We start from the raw sequence: 23,973 nt of genomic DNA on the forward strand, positions 1-23,973 counted from the left end.
TGTGCGTTGGTGGGTGTAGTTGGGTGTAGGTGTACTTTAACTCGTAAAAAGTTAAAACATTCTTACGAAGTACGAGATGAAAAAACACAGATTTACAATAGTATAAATTCAACAAAAACATCATCAAAATAGGTTTTCCATTGTGCTTAAATTAATAAAAACAATAGGCCTCGTACCATTCGTACCAAGTACGAGGTGAAAAAAAACAGATTTGCAATAGTATAAAATCGACAAAAACATCGTCAAAATAGGTTTTCTATTGTGCTTAAATTAATAAAAATAATAGGCCTCGTACCAAGTATTGAATTGAAACAACTAACCTACTCTACTTTGCTTCTAAAGTTGTATGGTTGATATCCCGCCTTACGCATGGCTTGTCCGTGTGACCTTGCCTTTTTCATATTCATGTAAACATCACCCGCAAAAAACTGGCAGAAAAGCGACGGTAAATAAGAAAAATCATATATAATTGTGCCACAACTACCATTTTTCTTACTTATTTCTTTTCTACATTTTACACAGAAAATCATAAGATTGTTAAGCTGTAGTTTGTTTAGATAAACCTATTCTTATTTCTAAAGAAGTTGGTTTCCCTATTGACATTAAATTAGCAAAACCCACGATGTCCTTGTAATTCTTTCAATCTACTTTAATTCCAGGTTCGATTACCTTCGGTATCTGCGATACCATCAAAATGGAATACAGCCCTCCCCTGAAATGTAAGTATTATGTACATATTACATATGTGTTCAATGCCTTATTTCAACTGAACTAAGTAGAATTAATTATTTTAAGACACGCACGTACATATGCGTTCCTAAAACGAGGGTATTGATCCAAATAAGGAAAGCAATTTCTGTGACCATAAGCACGTGTTGCATTTGATGATGAGAGACCGTCCAAAAGTTATGAGTTAACTTAGACCTGCCTAATACCTAGGCCACAGATTTAACTAATTTAACTTATTGTTCCTTTACTGTATGTAAGACATAATAAATTATGTCGGCGTTTCGTTAAAAGGCTCTAGAACTGATGAAGTTTTAATGTGCCTAAAAATAATAATTTTGCTTGTTAGAACCTATTTTAGGTTTATGCGCCTAAATCAAACTTTTTTAATGTTCTTATGATTTTTAAAGGTTTAAATGGACTTTTATGTCAAACGGAGACTATTGAAACCCCAACAATCATCAGAAGAACCCTCTATATGTATGTATGCATGTATATGTGTGTGCAGATTTAAAAATATGTTGTATATTCTCTGTGTACATGGAAATGTAAATGTTGTTATAGTTTCCCAGTACATTTACATGAATTGACTTGACCACGAATGAAAAGAAGTATATTTCAAGCATGAAGAAAAATACTTTTTAAATAAACTTATCTGAATTAATTTACAAAAAACTGATGATTTTTGTAGAGATATATTGAAGTGGTATCTAGAGAAAATAATCGCACAGGGTGAAGTCATTCATACCTGCTTCGAGTGACAATATTACTAGCAATTGTTTTGCCTTGCATAAATCTAAGGAATGGAATATACAGTCCATACCAAAAGTTGAAGATCATCTTGTCATGTGTTTTTCAGAGTGCGATTACTTTTCATGATATAAGCACTTTAATAGAAATTTCGAATTACTATGTAATGTTATTGAAAGGTACATCAACATCAAGAAAGTTTAAGTGCATATTAATGCACTTAATACTAATCGATTCAACTAAAGGTACAATTTGTAAAATCGTTAAATCTGAACTTGGAAAATGTACTTGGAAACAAACATTTCTCCTGAAATTAGATGAATAAAGTGTGAAATTGTAATAGTCAATATGTCCATCTTTAAGTTTCAAGCATTTTTGCACACGTTTTCAGTAGTAGGAAAATAGCGGAGCTGACTCGTCCGGACGATTCGTAGGCTTTTACGCTGTATATTTTAAGGTACCTTCACGGGAAATCAGCTATAGGGTAGTAGCGAATCGTAGCCTTTTACGCTGTATATTTTAAGGTACCTTCACGGGAAAGCGCCTATATGGCAGTACCTTCACGGTTAACCCAGTACCTTCACGGGAAAGCGCCTATAGAGCAGTACCTTCACGGTTAACCCAGTACCTTCACGGGAAATCACCTATAGGGTAGTAGCGAACCGTAGCCTTTTACGCTGTATATTTTAAGCTTCACGGGAAATCACCTATATGGCAGTACCTTCACGGTTAACCCAGTACCTTCACGGGAAAGCACCTATAGGGTAGTACCTTCACGGTTAACACAGTACCTTCACGGGAAATCACCTATAGGGTAGTAGCGAACCGTAGCCTTTTACGCTGTATATTTTAAGCTTCACGGGAAATCACCTATATGGCAGTACCTTCACGGTTAACCCAGTACCTTCACGGGAAAGCACCTATAGGGTAGTACCTTCACGGTTAACACAGTACCTTCACGGGAAATCACCTATATGGCAGTACCTTCACGGTTAACACAGTACCTTCACGGGAAATCACCTATAGGGTAGTATCTTCACGGTAATTTTGGACGAATCGTAGCCTTTTACGCTGTATATTTTAAGGTACCTTCACGGGAAAGCGCCTATATGGCAGTACATTCACGGTTAACCCAGTACCTTCACGGGAAAGCGCCTATAGAGCAGTACCTTCACGGTAATTTTGGACGAATCGTAGCCTTTTACGCTGTATATTTTAAGGTACCTTCACGGGAAATCACCTATATGGCAGTACCTTCACGGTAACCCAGTACATTCACGGTAACACAGTACCTTCACGGGAAAGCACCTATAGAGTAGTACCTTCACGGTTAACCCAGTGCCTTCACGGAAAGCGCCTATATGGCAGTACCTTCACGGTTAACACAGTACCTTCACGGGAAATCACCTATAGGGTAGTATCTTCACGGTAATTTTGGACGAATCGTAGCCTTTTACGCTGTATATTTTAAAGTACCTTCACGGGAAAGCGCCTATAGAGCAGTAGCGATCCGTAGCCTTTTACGCTGTATATTTTAAGGTACCTTCACGGGAAAGCACCTATATGACAGTACCTTCACGGTTAACCCAGTACCTTCACCGGAAAGCACCTATAGAGCAGTACCTTCACGGTTAACCCAGTACCTTCACGGGAAATCACCTATATGGCAGTACCTTCACGGTTAACCCAGTACCTTCGCGGGAAAGCACCTATAGAGCAGTAGCGAACCGTAGCCTTTTACGCTGTATATTACAAGAGTTCACGGTGTATGTTAACCTCACTGTCAGCGTTGGCAGCTCTGCCATCAACATTTCACCACAATATTTTTACGAGTTAAACTAACCTAGTGAGTTGGCAACATGTAGTTTACGCTGTATATTACAAGAGTTCACGGTGTATGTTAACCTCACTGTCAGCGTTGGGAGCTCTGACATCAACATTTCACCACAATATTTTACGAGTTAAACTAACCTAGTGAGTTGGCAACATTTATTCTATCATGCATTGTTTGAGCCGCAAGCTAAATTTAGCTAACAAATCAAAACGAGTGCTCTTCAGGGGATGAAGTATGCTTTCGAAAACAAAGAAACAATACAAATTCCAGCATTTCCTCTACCGATGAACCTCTTTTCTGTTCTTGGTTAATTACGCAAAGAAAAAAAGGGCTTCGAAAGAAAATCTTTACCAGTAAAATATCTGCGAGACCTTTTCTCGAAGCAAGAAGAGGAAAAATTAATATAATAGTCTGAGCAGTGGGAAAGAAAGAAATGCTCTATAACATGCCAACCAACGTGTTCGGCTTCAACAGGAGGAAACCTGGCGCCACGCTTCCCAAGTACGTCAAGATATCCAGCGAAGAGGTCGTCAAAGTTCGAGACATGCTTGACGATGCCTTGCTTGCTTTCCGAACCGACCTGTTGGCAGCTACAATCATCCACTTGAACGGTATTGTGAAGCAGTTCGAAGAGAACACTGGCAAGATCTTCTTCATCTTCAACAACAATAGCATCTTCTACGAACTCTCCCTAGTTGGCGGAAGTCTCCGAATTGTGAACTTGCATCCCTCGAGCGGTGTCGCGGTAAGTCTGCATCACGGGGAGAGTTTATTCAGGATCAAGCACGACAACATGAAAATCGGAGTCTCGTACGACAATGTTTCCGTCGGAGATCGTCTGTACGCCGAATCTATCGAGACGAATATGGAGCATCCGATACCGCTTATTTTGGAGTTGGTGCTCTCCTATCCCGTCGCCAGTGTCAGTCGTCTATCGTAAGCAAGCAAGTACGCAAAATGCAAGAAAACAATGAAGATAATAGATCCATATTTTTGCATCGGAGCCTTTGTTGTCTATAAGCATCATGAGAGCAGCTATCGTGTATGAACTGCACAAACCTGCCCGCAGGAATTATCCTCGACTACCCGTGGTCACCAAAGGGATACTCTGGCAGCTCGTGGAGATGAGCACGGGGAATCTCAAGGGGCTTCGCAAGATCAACAAGGGGTTCAGATACCTCCTCATCGTGATCGACACTTTCAGCAAGTACGATTGGGCGATACCCGTTAAAAACAAGACCGGGGTCGAGGTTAGCAAAGCTTTCGCTTCTGTTCTCAAACAGAGATCCCCTTGTTTCCTGCAGACCGATCGAGGCAGGGAATTCTACAACTCTGCATTCAGGAGGATGCTCAAGGAGAACGGTATTCTTCACTATTCAACCTACAGCGAGCTGAAAGCAAGCATGGTGGAGCGATTCAACAGGACCCTCAAGGGGCTCATGTGGAAACAGTTCACCCTCCGCGGGAACTACAAGTGGGTGGTTCTGGTGCCCGAACTGGTGGAGGAATACAACAACCGAATTCACAGGACGATCGGGATGAAACCCTTGGAAGTGACCAAGCGAAACGAAAGGTGGCTGCTCTCCGAAGTGTACTGCAAACGAAACACTGGCGAAAAAATCAAGAAACCAAAGTATAAAATAGGAGACAAGGTAAGAGTGAGCAAGTTCAAGCGCCCCGGAGTATTCGACAAAGGTTTCACTCGAAACTGGTCTACAGAAATTTTCACCGTGACCGATGTTCTCCTGCCTTCATCACCTCCCTACATCCCCACCTACAAGCTGAAGAGCACCGCTGACGGTGAGGACATCGAGGGTCGATTCTACGAGCAGGAACTGTCCGCCACTAGGTTCCCGGACACTTACCTTGTGGAGAAAGTGCTCCGACGCAGCAAGGGCAAACTTTACGTCAAGTGGCTCGGTCTTCCCTCTTCGCAGAATTCTTGGGTTGATGCCATCGATATCGTATGAGCTGGGAGGTGACCAAGAGGCTCCCGGACGTTGGCGAAGGTAAAGGAAGAAAGAAAAATGGCGAATTGCTTCCCGAAAGTATCAGATGTCTCATCGTGGGGCCCTCGGGTTGTGGCAAAACCACATTGATGGTAGACAATTTCATCCTGGCTCCCCACTGGCTCGATTGGGAGAGCAGACACCTGTACGTCTTTTCCAAGAGCCTCGAGCAATTGAAATACCGGCAGCTGATTGCAATCTACGACGATCTGGAAATAGCCACCTTTGCCTCGCAGATGGTACCTTTGGACGAGAGTCGTGAGAATTCGGTGGTTGTCTTCGACGATGCCATCCTTGAGAATCAGGAAGAGGTTCGCAACTACTTCACTCGAGGTCGTCACAAAGGTATGGACTGCTTTTACTTCGCTCAGACCTTCTCGAAGATCCCCAAGCAGCTGATCAGGGACAACGCCAACTTTATTTGCTTGTTTCCGCAGGATGCCACCAACCTCAAGCACGTGTACGACGAGTTCGTCGGAGGGGATATGACGTACGAGTCGTTTCGCAACCTCTGCGCGCATTGCTGGAATGCTGACGACTACGGCTTCGCCACGATAGACATGACTCGCAAACCAAACCAGGGGAAGTATCGTAACAAGATCAACGAGTTTATCGTGATAGAAAATGTAATATAATAGTACGAGGTGAAGAAAAAATGAATACATCACGATCTGCTAATGTAATCAATCTTCCTGTGGAGCTGCTCTATCAGATCTTCAAGATTGTGTCGGGTAAAGAAGAAGATAACATCCACAGAATAATTGATATCGCCGATAGTTCGCCAGCGTTCGCCGTACCGTGCCAGATGATCATGAAGGACCACATATTTAAAATCACGGGGAAAAAGATCGTGAATACCGAAGATCTTCACGCAATAACTGACGAAATGGAAGACATGCTTGGTGGATATCATAAGCAGAGTGTTAGAAAATTTTCAGATGCATGGTACGAGATGAACAACAAAAAAGATAAGATTATCAACAATATCATTTCATTGACAGCTCTGTCTTGTTTCTTCCGTCGAAATAAAATAACAAAATTGTAAGAAAACAGATAGGCCCAAAACTTCATTTTGCAATGTCTAAAAGGAAAGCCGAAGAAAACATCAAGTTGACCGAGTACCTTGCTAAAGGATTTAAAGGGTGGAAGGAAGAGAATCGTGGATATTATGAGCAGAAGAAGCGACAGGAGCAACCGCTCATCGATTCGATCGGTGACCTGGGCAAAGAAATCAAAGATGTTGCCGAACATAACAAGGACTTGTTCACAGAGTTGGTGCCGGTGGCAGTTCGCAACATTACGGACTATCCTCCCACTCCTCCTTCACCCACCACAACTCTCCAACACTTCCAACTGCCGTCGCTTCCCACTAGGTTTCCGTCGCCCAGCAGCAGCAGCAGTTCGTCTTCCGTCGAGGGAATACGATTAGGACCGACCGCAGCCAAATATCTGAGCACCAAAGGCGATGACAGAGACGAAGTTTTCGGTTTGTATCCATCACCCGACCCTTCCGGGAGCGTCGTGTGGAAGATAGGCAGTTGGCACGTCACGTTCGACAAGGACGATATCGTCATCTACAACGAGAGCCGAGCGGGACGTAGAAGTTTCTTCAAGAAGTAAGCAGGCACTCCGGGGCTATGGGAACTAATCACTAGAAAACGCCCCGACGCCAACGTGTATTCCGAAGAGGATTACGACAATTACAAGGAAATTCTCAAGATGACCGATGCTTTGTATCAGAACAACGACCCATCTCAGAACACTGTCAAGTCAAGTAGCAGTGAGAAGTACAGGAACATCATCAAACCGTTTTGGAATGAAATCAAGCAGCAACCCACTCGCCTGCCTACCGGCAGCGGTATCAAGCGCTACTCCAATTTGCCCGTGGAATTAGTGTGGCTGGACGATGTTCGTAAACTCGTGGACCGGCTGCTGGTCATCGCCGGAGAAGAAAGGGCCGGAAACCGAAACTTTCACAACGAAAAGGTTGGCATCGTGGACATGATCGTTTCCAAACTAAGCCGCTTCATCGTTAACGAACCGAAAGGCATCGGGTATCGGATCAACATCATCAACATCTTGCCCCCGCGATTCTGGAAGCTGGCGGAAGGGAAGGGGCTCATCAACGACATCATCAACAAATTGCCTTTCGAGATGCATATTCCCGGCTACCAATACTGCGGTCCCGGCACTAAATTAGACGCGCGACTGGATCGCGTTGATCCGGGGGTTAATCCCTTGGACGCTGCCTGCAAAGACCATGATATTGTGTATCGGGACAACAGGGATCTCGCAGCAAGGCACGATGCCGACATGCAGTTGGAACACCGGGCTTTCCGGAGGGTAGTCAGCAGAGATGCCAGCATGGGTGAAAGACTGGCCGCTCTAGGAACGACAATGGAAATGCATACGAAAAGAAAACTCGGTTGAGGTTTGTAACAAATTTGTATTTATTTCATTTCAATAAAAAATATCAAAACTGTTTAATGATTCTCTCGTTCTTTACATCGTAAACAAACTTTTTCCCTGCAATCAGGACCACGCTGCATACTGTATTGTCTGGGATCGCCTCTTGGAAATCCACGACAACCTTGATGCTCGTGCGGTCGCTGATCACCACCTGCTTGCGTTTCGATGTGTTGATCACGTACATCGGACGTTTCTGGATAAACTCCGCTGGCGTGTAGTACATGTAGGTAGATCCTTCCATGGTGACCCTCTTGAACGCTGTGTAAGCTTCGTACAGCTTCAGGTAATCATCTTCCGCGAGGTTGTAGTTCTCTCTGGGGAAAATCTCGTTACGTCCGTTCTTAAGGTAAATGTTCCTAACTTTGCAGTAGTCGAACATACTCGAATCTGCATTCTGACTGCCGTCGTGTTTCAATCAACATCAATGCGACATGCAGCTTTTCATCGAGAAATGTATTAGGGGCGGCATCGTGCAATGTTGATTAAGACATGTGAAAGCAAACAACGAGTACATGGGAGACGAGTACGATCTGATAATTTTGAAGGATCGACAAGATACTTCGCGGAGGTAGACTTGGAGTATCCTTCAAAATTATCCTCTTGAAGCAGATGTTTCAGTCCTTCTTCGGTGATGTCCGACCACTCGAAATTAGACTGTGGCAGCTTCTGCATAACCATACAGGTTGTTGGCGTCCAAGTATATTATGTAGCTGGACTCCTGATTGGGATCGTACTCGTCTCCCATGTACTCGTTGTTTGCTTTCACATGTCTTAAACAACATTGCACGATGCCGCCCCTAATACATTTCTCGATGAAAAGTTGCATGTCACATTGATCTTCCGCGAAAAGTTGCAATCTGATGCTACTGGAATACAACATGGCATTCCAGGTGAATCCAGGAAGACTCACGAAGTGCGCAGGGTCGACTTTGTAATCACGAATAGCGGTTTGACGAAACGCTTGAAGCACGTCGAATAGGAGAAGCACGTCCAGCTTCAAGTATAGATCGTGGAAATCACCCAGCGAGCAGCATCGAAACTCGTTCCACATACGTTTGGCGTGCGCATAGTCTTTGTCGGAACACACGGAGTCCTTCAAGGTTGAATTGAAAGCGTCTTTCGACGGAAGATCCGTCTCGTCGAACTTTTCGGGCCCGTCGACGTACTTATATGGGTACACTCTTTTCCTTCGGATAGCGTCCAAGGACACATCTGGGAAATGATCTCTGGTAACTTCCGGCACGTCCAACATGGCGACGCATTTTTCGAGACTAGCCTGGAGAAAGCGGTAAGAATCGATGAATCTAAGTTAAATTCTTCTGTATTTTGGCTTCTTGCCAGCAGCGCACAACGTGCATTCATCGTCGCAGGGGATCATTTTGCTCATCTTACCATGAGAACCTGGTGGAATATTCACCCACTTGCTGATAGTAATGTATTTCTCGTCGGTCTCGGCAATCACACGGATGGACTTTTTGTCATACCCCAGCTCTTTGACGAAATGGTGAAGATCATAATTGCTGAGGCCGTGGAAAAATACCGGCACAAACTTGGCAGTTTGAAGCTTCAAATTGCATCTATAGCATAACGGACTGATGTACTGACCCGTTACGTGATTGTGGTGTGTCACTTTTATCACACAATCATCAAATTTGGACCCGCAATTTGGACAATGTGTTGCACAAACAAACCTCAATTCTTCATCTTCGGTAAGATCATTCATGGGTTTAGTCCTGAACAAAACATCACCCCATTCCTCCACTTCCTTGACTAGGAATTCCAGGAAGCGTTTTCCAGCCTCGGGTCCTCGGTAAAGAATCGATTCCTTGCTATCTTCGTCCGCTCCTGCCATCCAGTGCAAGTAGTATGCGAAACTGCAAGGTATGTGCTCGTGGTAGGCAGTAGTTGATGATTTCGCCGGATCGGGGTCGCAGATCGCCATGGGCTTCAAGAATGCCTCGAAGTCCGTAACGATGACAACGGGGACCTCCAGCTGGGACTTGTACTTTCTGAAGAAATGAGAACCACCAGGGAACACGCACCTGGATGGTTGATGCTGCAGGCATTGTCTGAGGTTATCCTGCAGTCTCTCCTTGGCGGTTCTTGAACCTAGGTTGCTGAAAAATACCATACATCGATAACAGATTTCGATTTGATGTTCATGTTTTGTTATCTCGCTTCTGACCAGCTTCGAAAGTATATCCATACACATTTACACCGAATGGAATCTCGTTCTTTTGTTGATATGCTTTTTCGAATTTTTCGATTTTTGTCAGCTGCACAGGAAATGTAACGTCTTCGAAATATTCATCCAATTCATTCTCGTACTGGCTGTAACTTCCAACGCGCGCAGAGTTTTTTGTTTTATGATGCAAATGGGCCAGGAGGCACCATTTGAAACACTGGTTCGTTGTTTTCACAGGACGACATGACGCGACTCCGGGATGCGCTGGGTACGGTAGCCGACGCCAGTGAGCTGGACGCCCTGAGAAAAGCTTTGACCGCGCTGCAGAATACAGTCGTCAACTTACCGACATCGCAGGAACTGAAAGCCGTGAAGAGGAAAGTGAATCGTTTGCTCAAATCCGAGGACGTGAAAAACATTCAGATTGAAATCGTGCAAATTCGAGACACCATCGCCACGATGCCCACTAACCAGAACGTCAACGAGCTGCACACTCTGTTCGCAGAAATCAGAAATCAGGTTCACGACCTCGCGACACAAAACTCCTAACTGAGGCTCGTCGAAAGCTTGCAGCAGATCATCGCAAACGTGAAACATCGAATCGATGACGTGGAGACCGGTCAAGAGTCTGCTTTGGCTGATTTTGCCGACAAGCTTTGCGAACTGAACGAACACTTCAAGCAACTTCGCGTGGAAATCAAGATCAAACCTTCTTACGACAGCATCGTTAACCACTTCAGAGAACACCTGGAGCCCGTACAGAACAAACTGGACGACGTGCAGGAGGAACTGCAAGCCAACGTCGGCAGCCTGAACGTTAGCCTCGACAACTTAAAATCGACAGTCGTCCTAGAGATATTCAGCATCCCAAATCGAGAATTTCCGTCCCCTTTCAATCCACGAAGCAAACTCTACATGCTCACTCCTGTCAAAGCATACCATCAATTTTACCTCAGGGGAAAACTTCAGTTTGTCAAGATAACTTACTGGTCGCTACTGCGAGCCCTTCACTATCCGACTATGACTGTGACGAATATAGGGGACGAACCTAAAGTCCGCAATGTAGAGCTGGTTGATTTCACACACCCCGAAAGTGGAGAGATTTCATATGCCGAGGATGCTTCGCAAATCATAGACATTCAAGTCGGTGATAAACTGTATGTAGAGAACCCCACGCTCTCTCCTGCACAAAATCCCATCGTCATCGTGTTCCTTTTCTCACATGACGTCCAGTAGAAGCAAGTAAAATTTTGTTATGTAAACTTATTAAAGATTAAACGAGACTTTCCTGATTAGCACAAAAATACACTGATATTGTGCGATCACGAGATAATTTGAGTTAATAATATGCAATGTAAAAGTAAATTCCAAGTTAACTCGGGTTAATAAAGCAAGTATAACTCGACCACAAGGAAAAAAACCTTCCCGCAAAAGCGTTCGCACATCTTCCCTGCCGTTATCGGTGCTCGGTGCAGTATTGCCAGGTCAGACTTGAAAACAATCGGGACATTTTTTCTTGGGAAACCAGAAGATCTGCTACAAAATCCGATGATCTAATAGTAGCGGATGAACGACCTTCTCGGGGGGGGCGACATAGGCGTGTGCACTGCGGGGGGGGGGCAAGAGGATGTCTGCAGATTTTTTCCAGAGAGGGGGAAACAATGTATTTTTTATCAGGTGAGTAAACGAGCCATATTACCCCGTATAATGTTGCCCTCTCAGAAAACACCACTTGAGTTTGAAATTATCACGTTTCCACATCCCTATTATAATAATGGATGTAAATTACTGTAACTGAAATCAACTGAATTTTCGGGTGGGATAAAATACAACCATCTAAAAATAGTAATGTACATGGATGTCCGCAGGATTTTTTCCAGGCGGGGGGCAAAGAAGGCATTTTTTTCCAGGGGGGGGGCAAAAGAAGGCACATTTTCTCCAATAATAATGTTGTTCCCTCAAAAAAACATTGCTTAAATTTCAATGTATCATATTCATGCAATAATTAACACAAATTATTGCAGATGAATTGAAAGTATATGTGAATGCCCATGGTAAAGTAGTAATTGTAATAACATAATAATAATGTCCTAGCACATCGTTTGGCATAATTTCACAGTTCAAACAGCACTTTTCATGGCTGAGTGGAGTTCCACTCTCCCCTCCATGTTCAAGTAAGGTGACCAGGAAACTTGTTTTTGAGCAGGCCGTCAGAGGTACCATAGCAATAGTTTATTGTGGAATCCTACCGAGAAATCAATAGGTCTGGCAACACTGACGTTGGCCGCTCTGAGGGCTCCTTCCTCCTGTCTTTTTCCCCACCCGCCAGCGCGATGGGGTCTGCGCAGGTTTCTTTCCTTGTGGTTCCACTATAAAAACATAATTGCTGTACTTACCTCTGTTGAAGTAAAGCTGTTCTTTCTCCTTCTTGCGAAAGTTTTCATGCAATTGAACACAACGTGCACCACAAGCACATATAGATCTCAGTCACTAGAGTTAATACAGCAAAAATGTCACTAACAATTCACGGCAGGAATGCTGTTAATATAGTCACTCGGTCACCTTCTCGCTAAGCTCTGTGAAAAGTCGGGGCGATGTATGGCGTGGTAGGAAACGATATTTATCCGTCTAGGCTACATACATCGTTCCGTCTTGCTCACACAATTAGAGGAAAAGAATCGCGTAAGTAGCATTAGCGATGACTCCTATACAAATATTTTTACTGGTAAAGATTTTCTTTCGAAGCCCTTTTTCCCATGCGTAATTAACCAAGAACAGAAAAGAGGTTCATCGGTAGAGGAAATGCTAGAATTTGTATTGTTTCTTTGTTTTCGAAAGCATACTTCATCCCCTGAAGAGCACTCGTTTTGATTTGTTAGCTAAATTTAGCTTGCGGCTCAAACAATGCATGATAGAATAAATGTTGCCAACGCACTAGGATAGTTTAACTCGTAAAATATTGTGGTGAAATGTTGATGGCAGAGCTGCCAACGCTGACAGTGAAGTTAACATACACCGTGAACTCTTGTAATATACAGCGTAAACGACATGTCGCCAACTCACTAGGTTAGTTTAACTCGTAAAAATATTGTGGTGAAATGTTGATGGCAGAGCTGCCAACGCTGACAGTGATGTTAACATACACCGTGAACTCTTGTAATATACAGCGTAAAAGGCTACGGTTCGCTACTGCTCTATAGGTGCTTTCCCGCGAAGGTACTGGGTTAACCGTGAAGGTACTGCCATATAGGTGATTTCCCGTGAAGGTACTGGGTTAACCGTGAAGGTACTGCTCTATAGGTGCTTCCCGGTGAAGGTACTGGGTTAACCGTGAAGGTACTGCCATATAGGTGCTTTCCCGTGAAGGTACCTTAAAATATACAGCGTAAAAGGCTACGGTTCGCTACTACCCTATAGGTGCTTTCCCGTGAAGGTACTGTGTTAACCGTGAAGGTATTGCCATATAGGTGCTTTCCCGCGAAGGTACTGGGTTAACCGTGAAGGTATTGCCATATAGGTGCTTTCCCGTGAAGGTACTGGGTTAACCGTGAAGGTACTGCTCTATAGGTGATTTCCCGTGAAGGTACCTTAAAATATACAGCGTAAAAGGCTACGACTCGTCCAAAATTACCGTGAAGATACTACCCTATAGGTGATTTCCGGTGAAGGTACTGTGTTAACCGTAAAGGTACTGCCATATAGGTGCTTTCCCTTGAAGGTACTGGGTTAACCGAGAAGGTACTACCCTATAGGTGCTTTCCCGTGAAGGTACTGTGTTAACCGTGAAGGTACTGCTCTATAGGTGATTTCCCGTGAAGGTACTGAGTTAACCGTGAAGGTACTGCTCTATAGCGCTTTCCCGTGAAGGTACCTTAAAATATACAGCGTAAAAGGCTACGGTTCGCTACTACCCTATAGGCGCTTTCCGGTGAAGGTACTGGGTTAGCCGTGAAGGTACTACCCTATAGGTGCTTTCCCGTGAAGGTACTGGGTTAACCGTGAAGGTACTGCTCTATAGGCGCTTTCCCGTGAAGGTACCTTAAAATATACAGCGTAAAAGTCTACGGTTCGCTACTACCCTATAGGTGATTTCCGGTGAAGGTACTGGGTTAACCGTGAAGGTACTGCTCTATAGGCGCTTTCCCGTGAAGGTACTGGGCTAACCATGAAGGTACTGCTCTATAGGTGCTTTCCGGTGAAGGTACTGGGTTAACCGTGAAGGTACTGCCATATAGATGCTTTCCGGTGAAGGAACTGGGTTAACCGTGAAGGTATTGCTCTATAGGCGCTTTCCCGTGAAGGTACCTTAAAATATACAGCGTAAAAGGCTACGATTCGTCCAAAATTACCGTGAAGGTACTACCCTATAGGTGATTTCCCGTGAAGGTACTGCCATATAGGTGCTTTCCCGTGAAGGTACTGGTTTAACCGTGAAGGTACTACCCTATAGGTGCTTTCCCGTGAAGGTACTGGGTTAACCGTGAAGGTACTGTCATAATGGCGCTTTCCCGTGAAGGTACTGGGTTAACGTGAAGGTACTGCCATATAGGCGCTTTCCCGTGAAGGTACCATAAAATATACAGCGTAAAAGGTTACGATTCGCTACTACCCTATAGGTGATTTCCCGTGAAGGTACCTTAAAATATACAGCGTAAAAGGCTACGAATCGTCCGGACGAGTCAGCTCCGCTATTTTCCTACTACTGTTTTCTCATGCTACGGACCAATTTTTGACATTCTTGAGGCGTACTCTCATTCCATACTTCGGAGATCTGTTAACGAAATTCCTGGGAATTCCTTGGCTGGCGTATGGCTACACGAAGACTAATGGAATTCAATAGGTTTTCTATAGGATTCAGGTCCGGACTTCGTGATGGCCAAGTCAACAATGGGATATCCCTCGCTTCAATCCAAGCCATTGTTGCTGCTGACGTGTGGCAAGTCAAGTTGTCCTGCTGGAAGACGAAGTAACCGTTGTGGAGCTTCTGGGTGGACTGAAGCATGTTATCTTTCATTGTTTCGATGTATTCGCATGGAGCCAGGAATGAATCTCCAAATCCCGGTCCCTGCAGCAGACAGGCATCCACAGGTCATGACTGGTTGACTCCCTCCCTGAACAGCTTGCTCGAGACTTTCGGGGAGAAGTTGCTCGTCTGCTGTCCTCCGAACTCTCACTTTTCGGGAGCTGTGCAGCACGAATCTCGATTCATCACTGAAATGGACATTACCCCAGTGTTCCATGGACCAGTTTATTTTATTTTTGCACCACTTCACACGATTTATCTTATGTACGTTGTTGAGCAATTGCTTTTTGGGAGAAGCGTAAGACGTAAGACGACGCGAAATGGTCATCTTTGAGAGCCTTTTATTAATGAAATTTTAAAATTCCCTGATTATCGCTGGAAGAGGGGCTTTACGGTTGTTCTTTCCCACTCTCGCGATAATTCGTTTCTTGCGTGCAGACGTTACCCTGAGGCGGCTGCAGTGTGGTTTATTAAACACTGTACCTTGCTGCTTCAAATTGTTTATTGTGTTCACCACGCGCAGGTTTCACTAATATTCAATGCAACTGCAATTTCCCAATGAGACCTATTGCTTCTCTACATACCAATTATTTGAAATTTCACGGCCATGGGCACAGAATTTTCCACCATTATCACCTAACTTGCGATTCAAACAGCCTGGATATTATCAAGATTACGGAAACAGGTTTGGACTTGCACAATTCTGCTACTCGAGATATGTATTTCTGCGCCATCTATTGACGTACATTTCAACTAATGACTGATACAATTTGTTCACTCCAGCGCAGTCGCTGAGGAAGATATTATTATCTTAAGACCTCTCAGATTTCGCTGTATTATTTTTTATTTTGCGAATTTCTGAAAAAAAATAATATAAAACACGATTTTTTTCCGCCAAGACCTTCGATCGTGTTCCACAATACTGGTAGAAATTCAGTACTGTCATAACGACGTCAGTTATGTGTATACATATCCATCTCTACTTCACAATGCTGGGTATTTCAGATAAGAAAATTGATTTTCTACTTTCGTATCTTGAGAACTACAAGACGTATAACAATATTTATTTCTACAATATATGCCTCACAGACTATATTACTTCCATATAATTTCACTCCACATTTGTACCAAAAAATTTCGGTCAGGATTCATTTATATGAAAAGAAAAAATTAAAAAAGCAATTCAAAATAAACTTGAAATGAGTTTTCTCAAAATATATTTTAATCTATTTTGTATTTATATAAATTCTCATAGTGAAAAACAAGAATATTTTCATCATACAAGGTGAAAAATTTACATCGTAATGATATTAATTGTTTGTATGATATTTATAATGAAATTTGTGAAGAACTTAAGTTATAACAACAAGAATTCCAAAGAAGAGGTTCGGGTTGGTCACTTTGTGATACATACCATAAACTTGAATTAAAAACAGTAAGATATCTCCCTCTAGGGGGATCTAGTTATATTGATTTACCCAAGCACATCGAAAACAAGTATGCTGTAATAAATATTAAAAATTATAAAGATAATAAATGTTTTTTATGGTGTCTCATAGCCCATTTTCATCCAGTATCTCACAATAAATATCGTGTCTCCAATTACAATTATCCTGAATATATAGAAGAGTTTAAAAAACCTATGTCAGGCATAAACTATCCAGTAGATATCTCAGATATTAGTCAATTTGAAAGACAATATAAAGAACACTACAATCAACCAATAGCTGTGCAAGTTGATGGTATTGATGAAAAAAATAAAATTTGCCCACTGCATCACTATCCAGCAGCATATGGAACACGTGTTATAAAATTAAGTAATTATAAATCATTGGTAAAACATCGATTTGTAATTTAAGCATAATTTGAAACAATACAAGAACCAAGAGCAATTTTTTTTCCAGATTCGAATGAATTAAGTACAACACATACAGCTAAACATAAAGCAGGTGATTTTGCACTAACATTAGTAAAAACATATGAAGAAAATAATCCAGAAGAAGTGTATATATTTATCGAGGCAAATATGAAGCCCAAAAATTTATTCAAAAACTTCGAGAGAGGGGTGAAAAATATGGTCCAATCTTACATAAAGAAATACCGATGAAGCGTCTTACACCAGAACAACAACAGGAATATGATAATGCTTTAAGGTGTAAATACTGTTAACATAATTTGATTATAATAGTGAAAAACGTTCGACACCACAACCATTTTAATGGAGAAAATATTCATACAATTTGTAATTCATGTAACTTGCAAATACAGAAACCTAATTTCATTCCAATAATCATTCATAATTTGCAAAATTTTGATGCACATTTATTTATCATAAAATTGGGATATGATGCAGAGAATATCAATATTATACCACGAACTAATGATAAATATATTGCAATAGAGAAAACTATCAAATTAGAAAAAGAAAAAAAGTTGTTTTTAGATTCTGGATTCATATCAGTTTTTATCAAGTAATTTGGCTACTCTGGTGAGTCAATTAACCAACGAGGAATTTGTTCATACAAAATAATATTTTGGTGAGGATAAGATAGAATTGCTGAAAAGAAAAGGGGTCTACCCGTATGATGACATGGATAGTTTTAATAAAATCAGAGAGACACAGTTACCATCGAGAGATAAATTTTATAACAAACTTCATGGTGAAGTATGTAGTGAAGAAGATTATCAATATGCACAGAGAGTCTGCAAAATACTAGATTGCAAAACAATGGAGGATTATCATGACAAGTACTTGATTTTAGATAATCTATAGTTGGCTTATGTGTTCGAAACTTATCGAGATCGTTGTTTCAAATTATATGAACTAGATCCTGTATTCATGTACACAACACCCGGTCTATCGTGGCAGGCTATGGTTTTAAATACTAAAGTTGAAATTGGTCTCATTAATGTTATCGACCAGTTCATGTTTGTTGAATCTGTTAAAAGTGGTGATATAGTGCAGTGTTCTTTAAGACATGCTATAGCTAACAAAAAATATTTACCTAACTGTGATCCTAGCAAACCATCTAAATACATATTTTACAACGATATGAACAATTTATATGATTATGAGATGACTCAATCACTGCCAAGCGGTAACTTCGAATGGATGAGCAAGAAATAACTTGAAGACGGGGATTTCTTAAAATGGTCTAAAGATTATCAAAAAGGTTGTTTCTTGAAAGTTCATGTGGGATGTCCATCACATCTCCATGACAAACATCATGGATAAGCTATGGTACCAGCTTCTCAAAAGGTCCCAGGTACAGAGGAAACAAAATTGGTGTTATCTTTTAATACGTCTACGATTAAAATGTGACCAAGAAAAATGGTTAGCTCAATATATTGAGAAAAATACAAATAATCGAATACAAACAATTCTAAAGTTGAAAAAAATATTTTTAAATTAATGAGAATCTCTATATTTGGAAAATGTACAGAGAACAAAACAAATTGGGTAAGGTGTAATTTGGTGTCTGATCGAAAAAACCTTCAGAAACTTATTGCCGATCCCACATACAAAGGTTTTACAAGAATTACAGATGATCTGATTCTTATTGAAAGATCCAATAACAAAGTAATGTCTAATGCACCAATATCTGTGGGTGTTGCAGTTCTAGAATTAGCTAAATTAGAAATGTAAAAATTTTTATTATGATGTTATGAAACCCAGGTAAAAGATAAAATTGAAATATCATACACGGATACTGATAGTTCTATATATGAAATAGAAACACCTGATTTATACAGTGATTTGCTTTCTATGAAAGAATATTTTCATTGTAGCAACAATCCAAAAAATAATCCATTATACAATCTCAAAAACCACATGATCCCTGGGAAAATGAAAGATGAGGCAGCAGGGTCTAAAATAATAGAATTTGCTGATCTAAGACCACAAATGTATTGCCTAAATATTCAGGGCAAAGAAGAAATTAAAAGAGCCAAGGGTGTAAGTCGACCATGTACAAGAGAACTTACAATGGAAGATTTTAACCCTAGAACGCATATGTGGGGTCTCTCAGACCCCACGTAGTATATTAAAGCACCTTCTGATACAATAAATGCTCATTAGTTCTTCAGTGTTTTTGTGACGTCTTACATCTGAATGTGTTCTTATAACATACGAAATTATAGCCAATAACAATTTTTGTGAATTTTGTTATTTTGTATCATTATCCCATGTTTCCATACGTGGGGTCGTTCAGACCCCAACAAGAAATAATACATTTTTTTGTAATGTTAGGTACTAGTTCTGTCATAGCAGAGCATTTTGCTCTCGTTCAACTCTAGCATCGTGCTTTTACAGGTGCTTCATAGATGCGCTAATGAATCAGCTTCACATCTAGTTCATAATATTCGTCTATAAAGCTATACATCTACATATTTGGCCGCATTGTTGTAAGAAGAAGAAATACATACTATTTGTCATGTTTCTTCCGGTAGCACTTTTGCTGTGCATCACCAATATTATTTACAACTTGTCACCTTTCTTGCTGAAAAATAAGTTACGTATGTAATATGAATGATGCATAGCATACTTGAATCATGGCAGGTTTGTGTTAGTGTTGCATCCTATGAGTGTGATTTAGAGATTTGGAGCTTTTTTCAAGGTATTTGTTTCAACCAGTGAGAATGAGTTCTAAAAAAAGGAAGAATGAGCGTTCTGTGAATCCAGAAGATGGTAATTGTAGTGAATTTGACGCTGAGTGGCTTGCTGAAGATGGAGTTTTATCCTCTGAAGAAAGTATTCAGGGCAGTGATGCAGAAGGATGCTTCAAAAACACCCAGAACATGTGCTCCGAAACATGGAGTTCAGCTGAAAGTGAATTAGACAGTGGTGAGATTGAAACATTTTCTTCGGATTCGGAAGCTGCTGCTTCAACTATTTTCAACAGAAGAGGTGGTACAATGTGGTCTTCTGTTCCTGAACCTGTTGCACAAACTCGTCAACACAATGTGCTTCACAATGTCCCTGGACCTGCACCAGGAACTATAACTACCACGCCAAGGGACCCATTTGAGTATTTCATTACGGAAGAAATATGTGATGAAATATTATATTGCACAAATCTTGTTGTTTGTTTGTAAAAGGATGGGAGGTAAATGTTTGAATAGATCTGTTAGAACTTGGTGTGGATAGTAATAACTGGAATGGGAGTGAGCAAGACAGAGAGAGGTGGAGGTTTTATGTTGCTTCGGCGATAAAACTTCAGGTTTTGTGATGCCAGAGAGTTAGTTAGTTTGCAAAAGTTGTGATAAAATACGTGTGGATATCTCAAAACGACATTAATATGTGATTTCCTTATCTTGTTGTAGACAAAATATGTATTTGTAATTACTGTGACTGATATATTTTGATGGGGTCTACCAGACCCCACCTATGTAAAGTAGTAAATATTTTTGGGTATGCATCCTAGGGTTAAAGAATGTTTATTTGAAAATAAAACAAAAACATATCCTCATATCACTATAAACATATCTCACTAGCAAATTGGATAGTGTCTATACAACAGAAAAAAATAGAAAAGTTATTGATGGCAATGATAATAAATTTTAAATATTATATTGCAATGTCCATACTAGAGACTATGGACATTATAACACAAGTAAACATTGTGATAAATGTAAGTGGAGTTTGCCAAGAGAACTTACAATGAAAGATTTTAAAGAATGTTTATTTAACTAGAAAATTACCTAGTGTCTATACTACAAAAATAAAATAGTTCTTGATAGCAATGATAATAAATTGCAAATATTAGATTGCAATGTCCAAACTAGAGAATATGGACATTATAACACAAGTAAACATTGTAAAAATGTATTACATATAATACATTATTATTAAATATTTAATATTAAAATAGTATTAAAAAGTTATTCTATTATCTATTAAAATATATATAAGTATTAAATGGTATAAAAATTAAATTGTTGTATTTTTATTACATTATATTAAACACTAATAAATAGTAAATAGCATTAAAATTACTCTATTCTATTCTATTCTATTAAAATTGTTCTATCACTCTTTTATTGTTTACATCATATATGTATGACTTCTCTACGCTTAAAATTGCATTGCATATGGTATTTTGAAGTACAGTTTTATGAAACTAACATATTAACTTCATATTTGCTCGATCATTAATAACTACCAATTTTCTATTTGATGCATTTATTAAAAACATTGGTCTGTGAATTCTAAACTTGTCTGGATTATATTACATATTGATATTTCCTTCAGTTACCCTCTTAAATGCAATTTGGGCTTCATATAACTTCAAATTATTTGATCTGCAATCTTTAATTGTAATTTTCAAGTGGGAATACCTCATTTCGACCATTCTTCAGATATATGTATTTAATTTTAAAATTATGAAACTGGCTTCTATCTTTTTCCTGACTGTAATCTCTCCCTGTCTGAAACAATACAGCTACAAACTCTGGCATATCGTATTGTAGAGATTGAAACTGATTAGTAATATGGAATTCAAAAAATTTACCCTCCACTTACTTCTGTATGCATTGATATGTATAAAATTTAATCGGAATTTGAGGATTTTTCAAAATGTTGGCTTTGTATTTGAGAGCATAATTCGATCCATATTCAACTATAGGCATGCGTAACTCCATAGACTAAATCAGACATTTTGCAGCTTCGGGTAAACTACCATCAATGGCTGCTCCATCTGGATTCAAAGTATGTACCTCATTATCGACTTATGATCATTGGGTGATCTGCGAAATATGATACTTAAACCACGATTCCACATAATTTCTTTATAATCAGAAAAAAGCCAAAATACAATCTCATGGGGAACGGTACTGTGTGACTTTTTGCTTGAATTTTTGTTCCAGCTTCGAATCCACCAACTTTATAATATGCACTCTCTGATTTGGATAGTTTCAATGTCCCCACTGTAGTGGATGTAATCCCAGGATAATTAATTCTGTCTGTGACTGTACCATGCTTTCTGATTTCAATTAGTGAGAATAAGAATGGAAGAAATGTATCTATAAGTTTTACATTAGCAGTAGCTGGATATTCTTCACTATTATTTTTCTTGACGATGTCAAATTTTATATACAGATCTGATCTTTGTGGAAGAATAAAACCATCCTTTATTGAAATGTCAAATTGAATATCTGTATTCGGTTCATTGAGGTTAGCGGGGTGTAAGGGGTGACCTTCCACGTAGTACACCCAAATGTCAACCTCACTTCCACGTTAGTACACCCTGGACTGAAGACTAACGAGGCTCTGGCGACTGGCCCCATGGCCAGTATAATTTTGTTTGTATTGTCCTGTTCTTTTGTGCTTATGTGTGCTGAGTGCCCTTTACAGCCTCAGCTTTTAACGAAACCCAGAACATTTTAATATTTTATGATTTTAGTCCTGCAACAATAGAGTTGTTATTTGTAACGATAAGGGGCTGGACCCCGTATAATGTGAAGGGTGCAAAATAGCCTTAGTGCTGGCGCACCCACAATTTTAAATTCAAATTCAAATTCATTGAGGTTAGCAAATGTTCTCCTGTTTGAAGGAAATGACTGCAACTCATAACTCTCGATATTTTCCATTTGGTATTTATTTATATATTATTTTTTATTATTGGAGCGGTATTTTTAAATATTAATTTTTATTATCGCCGTGGTATTAGCACCGGCAAAATCGATAATCTCATTTTTCTCATTTGTAATTGTTATCTCTGTGTAATTAACTTTATCAAGATAATCAGGGAAATAGACTGATGGGATTGGAGAATAGATGATAGGTTCCATGAATTCTGAATTTGGGTTAAATGTAGCAATGATACCTGTCTCCATGTGGCAAACAACTTAATTTTCTTCAGCTTTGATAATCATTCCTTTAGCAATGTTGCAGTGAATATTCAATGTTTCTATAGCTAACATTTTGGTATAAATGTACCTATGTGCCTAATACCTGCTTGTAATTTGCTATTGTTGAGGAATCCTAGAAGTTCGCCAATGGTAGATAGGTCTACGGTTTCTTTGGTAGATACGATCTCCACTCTGTGTGTTACAGAGTTTTGAGATAGCAATACAGCATTAGGAAGTTCAGATTGTAAAGGAGATAAGTTATATTGTTCAGGAGGAATACTATTTTTTTCATTACTTACAAATATAGAATTGTTGTAGGTAGTTACATTTGGAATCAGATACATTCTGTAGAAGGCTCTCAGAGCTATGGATTTTGGATAGATAATATCTTCGTGGACATGTTGAATCTAGACCGAAGTCTCGCTGGAAAGATGAAAAAGTCCCATATTAAATATTCAACACTGCTTTTTAAAAATCTTGTAATTTGATGTTATGTATTTTATTTAATATTCTAAGCATCGTAATGCAAACATGACCGTATATCATTTGATCGAAATCCTGAATACGTTCGTCGTAATAAATCTTGACATGCTTTAAATAATCAATTAATTCTGTAGGCGGTATCCGTACGAAAGAATCGAAAATAAAAGCTTTGTTATTTTGTTTATAATATCATATCGAGTGGGTAGCAATATTTTTCGACATGGTCAAATTCACCACGCCATATTCTCGTGAAAAAGGGGGGCTATTTTCAGGGATAGAATCAGACATGAAAACCCCACTGAAATGTAAAATTTTAAATATTTTAACTAAAAATTCAATATCTTGGTTTCTGAGTGCGTCTTCTTTTTATTTAATTTTCTTAGTGCTCTGGACTTCACACCACGTACTAGTTTTCTTTCCTTGGCAAGATTATGACGCTTCTTCTCTACTAGTTCTGCCTTATTATTTTTTGAATCATTTACAGTTTTGGCAATAGCCGAGCTACCCCCCGCTAACCTCCCCACTGCCCCTAAAGCCGCTTGGATGGCTGGAATGCTGAATATGAATCCTCCACTAAGTGATTTTCTTCTTGTATTTTGCCAACGTTTTAATTGTGGTGTACTAAGTAATAATTTCATTCCATTTT

This window comes from Lepisma saccharinum, chromosome 19 (genome assembly GCF_977018435.1).
Source record: "Lepisma saccharinum chromosome 19, izLepSacc3.1, whole genome shotgun sequence".
Taxonomy (NCBI): domain Eukaryota; kingdom Metazoa; phylum Arthropoda; class Insecta; order Zygentoma; family Lepismatidae; genus Lepisma; species Lepisma saccharinum.